Genomic DNA, 7,388 nt, shown 5'->3' with positions numbered 1-7,388 from the left:
TTCTTGTCTTCCAAAAATTGAGCGCTACGCCGTGATGCAGCCGGTTAAAGACCAAAACGACGAATAAACAACAAATGGCAGCGATAACATTAAACCTGCTGTGAGCTTTAAACAAGTGAGGTATTCAACAATCAAACGCTGGAAATGAGACTGGCCCAAGTTGCGGCCAAACGTCAAAACCGTATGACCGTTTCATGGATTCAGACTGGAGTCAAAATTTATATTGATGCTAATTATGAGGACACGCTCGGTCTTGGTCAGAAATGACTGCGAGGGAATAGAATATGAACAGTATGTAAGGGTTAAACGTGGGAGGAGGAGGAGGGCTGTCAATATATGGGGACAGAAGAGGAGGCTGCTGGACTTGGTTTATTTGTATTTGAAGTCTAATCTGCCCAGCCTGATTAATGATCCCGATGAGGGGAGTGACAGCGTGCTAGGAGATGGAGAGAGGAGCAAGCGAGAGAGACAGAGAGAGAGAGAGAGAGCTAGCAGGTTTATTTGGACCTGGGCCGGAGGAGAGAGAGAGAGAGAGAGTGTGGCGTTGCAGGGAAGGGGGATTCCTGTGTGCTCTGTTCAGGGCCGAGGTGCTGACTGAAGGACCCTGACCTCCGCTCGGCAGGAACAGCTTGACTCTATCACTCGGAGCACAGAGGGCTCACATGCTCCACCACTGCACGGCATGGGGCCTGGGGAGCCGGGGGGGAGGGGGGCACAGACAAGGGGGCGGACGGGCCGACCCACACGGCACCGAGCGGTAGCGCCGTGTTTGCCCAGAGTAATTGAGTCGATGTTCCTGTGCTTAACGAGCCACTTCAGAGACCCCAGGCTGGGCCGAGGCAGCCTGAGGGAAGTCATTGAGGCCATCAGTGTAACTGTAATGTCTGTTTGCTTTCTGCCCTCCGCTCCCCCCACACACACACACACACACACGCTTTCTCCATACCAGCCCGTCACTTCACACACTATATATCTGACACTTTCAGAATCAGATTCTGTGACTATGGATACAGACCTACAGAAGCTGACATAAAAGACAACAGATCGATTAAGGTGTTTAGAAAACAAAACATCTTTATAGATGATGTGAGCTAATGTGTGATTGAACATAACATCAAAGTCAACAACAAATCACATGTCACCTGTTGAACGTATAGAATAGATAGTAAATAGTTTTTTCTGCAAAAATGTCAAAAAGTGTCCAACTCGACCGTCCTGCTACAAACACACCAAATCAAACACATCGCCTCCTTGACTGAGGTATTAAAATCTTGCCTCAAAATCAATATGCTGATGATTTATCGGCTTATTTGACCGATGGTTTTGTCGATCAGCGTCAGCAGTGAGTCTCTCTGTGCCCCGAAGAGGTCAGGGTTCAACGCTCAGGTGGCCAGCTAATGACGGCCTGCACTCCAACCCAAAGCGGGCTGTGCAGGCCTGATGTCACCTGGCCGCCCACGTTAGCAGATGTAAATAGAGAAGTTTAATTTTCCTATGAAGCTTTGTTATAAATAATTTATATGTAAAGTACCAACACATTGTCTGCACTGTGTCACCATTAAAGTAATGATGTCCCTGCTGTGTTCTGTGGTCTGCGTGTGTGTGTAGAAATGTAGAGCACGCGTGTGTGCATGTGGATGTACACGCACACACACTCATACGCACACACGAGTGCCTTGCCAAAGGGCTGTATCCAGTTTCTCTCAACAAATGTTTTTCCTCAGTGAGATCAGATGAAATTGTTTGCTGCATTCACATTCCATCTTAACCTATTTTTTAGTCATATCCAACATTTTTATCTTGACAGCAGCAGTGTAAAGTAACAAAGTAAGTAGTCTCCAGACCAATAAGGTTATAAAAGAAGAAGAAGAAGAGTTTAATGTTAAAGAAACGAAAAGAAGATGGGAGGAAACTGGATGCACAAGTTTTATCTCCAAGGTATCAAGGTACATAAGGAAATGCTCAGTAGCTTCACCACTCTGTAGCTCACATTGATTTGTTTGAGCTGTCAAAGAGTGACATCACCTCAGTGTGACGGTCTTACTAACAAGACAATGTCAGTGACCTTGTTTTGACATAATTTTCCTGAAAATCATGAAATCCAGAGACTCATATTGCTTTAACATACATGCTGATGTTTAATGCTTGAAACTTCAGTTGAACTGTTGTCATTTTGTGTTCAGATTTGCTGCATGGTTCAGTCTTAATATTAAGCAGGGCGGTGAGGGGTGGTCACACTTTGACCCCCCAGTCGTGTCTGCTGACAGGCGGCTCTGCTATGCGGCCCTGTCACTCAACCCTCTGCACCAACAATGGCAGAAATTCCAGTGTGTTTGTTTGGTTAAGGACGGAGCTCTCTGAAACCCCTGAACCTCCTCAGGATCCACAGCAGCCTCGTTCACCCTGAGAAAGAAGACGGTGTCTGTCCGAAAAACCAGACAGCCGGAGTAAAGTTCACCGCCGTCTCAGGAATAGCAAACCCCATTTAGCAATTGTGTCTCTTATGTCCCTCCACAAAGGAGCAAACAGCCTAAATCCACCTTGAAATGCACTTAGTAGAACATGTCAACATGTCAGGGTGCGCTCGGCTCTCCGCTCCGTCTTAATCCAGCCCATTGAGCACTGACAGTCGTGTCTGTGAGTCAGACATTCACAAGGCCTTTGTCACTTCAGGCTTGAGCCCGAGCAGCCAAGCGCTGGATGAGCAGAACCCTCAGACGCACGTTAAAACACACAGATTGGGTACACAGCCCGACGGACAGAGCCGCAGCCTCGGGAGGGGGAGAAAGCGATACATACCTTGTGTAAACATGAGGAAAGAAATGACGCTAGGAACAGAAAAGGCTCAACCGAGGCGAGGATTATCCCTGAGAAATGAATAGGGGCCAATTATGACTGCTCTGTTGTACTGCCACTGCCTGGCTCAGAGCTGTCAGCCTGAGAAGCCTGCAGGGCCCGGGCGGGGCACGGCGAGCGGGGGAGGGGTCTGCGGAGAAAGGGGGCCCTTGGACCGGTAAACCAATGTGAGTCGTGAAGCTCGTTTGTAGATTCGATGCTTCCTCCTTCGTCTGCCCCCGAGACGATTAGCCGCCAAGCCGCGTGCTGTGCAAAACAAGATTGGGAACGCCGGGGCTGAGGTTGTGTGCACAAGTTTACACAGTTCACACACTCCTGGTGCTCCTATGCTGCTGACGCCTGGCAAGGACCCCTCGGGCCAAGGATGCATTAGTTTAGACCCAGACAGCCTGCAGGGCAGAAATCTCCGCCAGGAATGTCAAGGATGCAACGCTTCGTCTCACAAAGTAACTGTTGCAATTGTTGCCTTAGCAGACAAAAACTTCACACTCAATAAAGACAAAAAAGTTACTGTAAGCTGTTCTGTGTTGTCATGCAGACCTTTATTCATTCACCAACTTCTCATTGATTCTCGCATAAACCCCCCCCCTGTTGCCCTTCAGCTGCGGCCCTTGCCTGAGCAGCTTGGTGTTGGTGCCTGGCAGAAGTCAGGCTCTGTGAAATTAGCTAATCTTACCCCAAGATAAGAGCACATCACCCTCACCAAGGCTCTAAACTCAGCACACATGGATCCTGCCGGTGGCCTTTATCTGAGGGATGTGGCCCCGTGCTGCGCTGCGGTCAGGCTTGGCCCCCCCAGACCAGTTAAGCCGACCACAGCCTCGCATTTGATACCGGCACCAGGTCCCAGCGGCTATAAACGCGAGAGGTCAGCAAACCTCAGCTCTTAAATCACGGCGGTCCGGCCACACAGGGAGCTGCTGTATCACACCACCTTCTTTGCACCTCTGCAGCTAGATGTTTCGATGGTCGTCTCTGTTCGCTTGCCGGCTTTTGTGATCCACCACGTCTATAGGTTTGGTTGGTCCAAAGTTATGATACAGAATGTAAAAGTGGTTATAACAGTGCCACCATCAGGCCGCAGGTGACACAATTCAATGACTTCCTCCCTGGATCCTGACCAACCTGCCAGCCACATTTCATTGAATCTGACGATAACGTCTTGATAACAATATGAAACATTTTTGAAATTACTATTAAGAACATTTATTCAGGAATTTAAGCCTTTAATCTCTATAGTCACATACACTCTGTGTTTTGGCTGCACATGTGTGAGCGCAAGGACTTCAAACAATGAAGTTGACAGCCTAACGCATCTACAAACCGTTTGATTCCGCTTCCTAAAGGTTTCCTGACACAGTGAGGCGGTGAGCAAGCAAAGAGAAGGCGTCGGTGTGCACACTGAGCTCAGCGTTTCCTCCCGTGTGTGTCCGTTCGGCCCTCAGTCACATCACATCAATCTAAGTTTCCCCTCCAGAGCGCCGACGGCTTCCCGCTCCGCAGCCAAAACATCCCACCGCTGCTCCGGGGAATGGATCAGAGCTGGCATCACTGGCCCTGTGCAGTAACAGGAATACACTGATTTACATTGACATTATTACCTCCACACACACTCACACACTCAAACTTGTTGCATGATGCAGATGCACAGTGCGCTGTGCTCGCCCTCAGGCTGCTGTCCATACCTCTCTGATTGATTCTGTCTTTCCTGTTTAGCCAATAAAAGCTCAGTGTGGTGGGACGAGTGGCTTGTGAATGAATCCCACTCAGGCTCACGCACGCTCACGCACACTCACACTCACACTCACACTCACACACACTCTCCATGCAGTAGTTTTTCTCCTGGAACTCTCAGGTTTAACTTCATGCCAGCTTGTGTTTATTTGTTGGTCAGCAATCTGATGAGAGATGACTTGCGTGGTATGTTTTGTGTTCGGTATCTGTGTGTGTGTGTGTGTGTGTGCGCGCGTGTGTTGGTGTTGGTGTGGGGGGTGGGGAGGGGGGCAGGTGGGAATGTGGATGTGTAGGCGTGTCTGTAACTTGTGCTTACTTGCGTAGTGTAGAATATTTGTCCACACATACTGCAGTGTGTGTGTGTGTCTGTGCATGAATGCCAGTGTGTGGGCATAAGTCTGTGTTCAGTGCACATAAACACTTCCTAAAAATAAATGCTTGGAATCAGAGCAGAGGGAGGCGTACCTCTGTGTTTCCAAAACAAATCCCACATTTTCAGACGGTCTAAAACAGGAACGTCACTGTCACATACACGCACACACACACACACACTCACACTCACACAGACCAATGTATATATAACTGGCCCAGTAATTAGTCTTTGCTGTGTGACCTTTGACCTTATGTCATGCTGTATGACAAATGAGGCAGCAGCAGGAGAATGAAGAGTGCTCATTACTGTAAGCGGAGGCGTCTGCTGGAAGTTGTTGTGTCTCAGCTCACTGATCTGGACTTTGGCCTCCTGGAAGCTGTTAGCTGCTCTTTGTCTTTCTACCCCGGGACTTAAAGTCCAGCAGCTGAAAATGTGGAAGGGTTGATTGATAAGTTCTCAGTCAACAATCAAAAGTATCTTTAGATGTGATCTCCTTCCTCCTTCATTGTGTCATTGGAGTGATCCTCCGTCATTGTTTTTGTGTCATTGTGTAGATGCTTGTGCTTCTCTTCCAGGTCTGTAGGTCTTTGAATGGACCCTTATGCATTCATGTTGTTCTTCTATTGCACAAAGGTAGAAGTTCTGCGCTCCACAATCAAAGCTAAACGTATCTTCTGGATTCACTAATAGAACTGTGTCATGCTATAATGACGCTAACGCCTTGTCACATCCATGTTCTTCTTCTACTGTTTGTCCTCACAAGGCCCTACATGTATATCTGCAACATTCTCTCTGCTACCTCACGTTCGGGGGCAACATTACACAAGCTGGCTGCAGACTCATGAGAGAAGGCACGGGAAGTAACTATAGGATAGAGATCCATGACAACATACATAGGGTTCAGGGTCAAAGGTCAAATGTAAACGAATTGTGTCTATCTAAACATATAAGTTGATGTAGAGGAGCCTTTAGAGGCTTTAACACGTATTCATTGATCAGAGAAACAGCCACAGTGACAGAGTTTGGACGTAAATCCCCTAAAAACTGTTGCATGGTAAAGTCGCTGACGTATCACTTTAATGTACCTGCAGCTTCATGTTTGTGTGTCTGGAAGAGGTTTGAGCCTGCAGGTGTTGGTGGATGAGTGGATGCCATAATGTTATCAGTACACAGGAAGAAGATACTGAATATGGGAGTAGAGAATGTTCTGGATACGCAGGTATCGCTGAACGTGTGATGAAGAGGCCTCTCCTGCTTGTGTTTTCCTTGGGCGTTTGCAGCCGAGGCAGACCCGGGGGTGTGAATGGAGAGAACTCAGGGAGGGTGAGGACTGACCGGCCCGCGGAACAGAACAAAACATGACTTTAATGAAGACATGGATCGCTCTTAAACGGGGAGGATGAGAGCAGAGGCACAGCCGCTATCAGCTCGTCTGACTCGTCCTCCCTCGGAACAGTGTAGCGAAGGAGGCACCCGGTGTCTAAAGTTAATAATCTTATCAGGTGGTTTTGAAACTCCTCTGGCTGAGCCTGTTTCTCATGGTCACGCACACCAGGCAGCACAGGGAAGAATAACCACCGTCTGACCGTCTGACCCGCAGTATTAAAGGGAGGATTGGACATTTTTAGGAACTGGTCCACAGTTAGTCTGAGAGGTTTGACATTTACCTCATGTGGGGCTACATCTGTTTTGAAACCTCTGATGATAGATATTGAATGATACAGCCTGTTTGATTACACAGCTTCTGTATAATTGATCATCTGTGATTGTAGAGTTAGTTTTGGTTAACGTTAACGGGGCAAAGCGATGGTTAAAGAAACATTTGATGTATTAAATGTGATGCTTACTGCTAGAGTGTGTAAAAGTAGTATTTTACTTGTAATATTTTTTTTTACCAATATATTCCAACTTTATTCTTGTAACATTCTGACTTTTTACTTGAAATACTTTACTTTATCCATGTGACATTCTGACATAATAACTGTTGTGTATTATTTCTTGTCAGCGGTGGCGGTACAGTAGCTGTCTGTGTCCTGTGTGTATCCATTACTCTGCGCTCTGCCTCACACTGCTGTCTCGTCTTCCTCCCTGGAGCTTTGCCCTCCACGGTGTCCAGTGTGAGTTCCACCTCTGCGTGGTGAGAGAGGAGCCCTGGTGAACGAGTGCCAGCGGACTCAACATCTATTTCTATCCGTCTGTGGCCGTCTGGCTGCTGCTCGGGCCGACCCGCCGCCTTTCTAATTTGGTGATGAGCTGTAAAGTGACCCGCCTGCCCCTCACCGCAGGGTGGCTGCAGCCGGAGCGGGATTCCAGGGATTTCCTTACCGGCCCATCTCTTCGGTTGGATGGATGTTACTGTGTACGCACACCTCCAACCCACCACGCCCCTTGATCCCCTCCTGCTCCCCGGACCCACAGGGAGACC

Source organism: Genypterus blacodes, unplaced genomic scaffold (genome assembly GCF_046128005.1).
Source record: "Genypterus blacodes isolate CSIRO-AG114 ecotype Tasmania unplaced genomic scaffold, CSIRO-AGI_Gbla_v1 ptg000053l_1, whole genome shotgun sequence".
In the NCBI taxonomy this organism is placed as follows: Eukaryota; Metazoa; Chordata; class Actinopteri; order Ophidiiformes; family Ophidiidae; genus Genypterus; species Genypterus blacodes.
The sequence above is the reverse complement of the archived record's forward strand: the minus strand, read 5'-3'. Positions refer to the sequence as shown.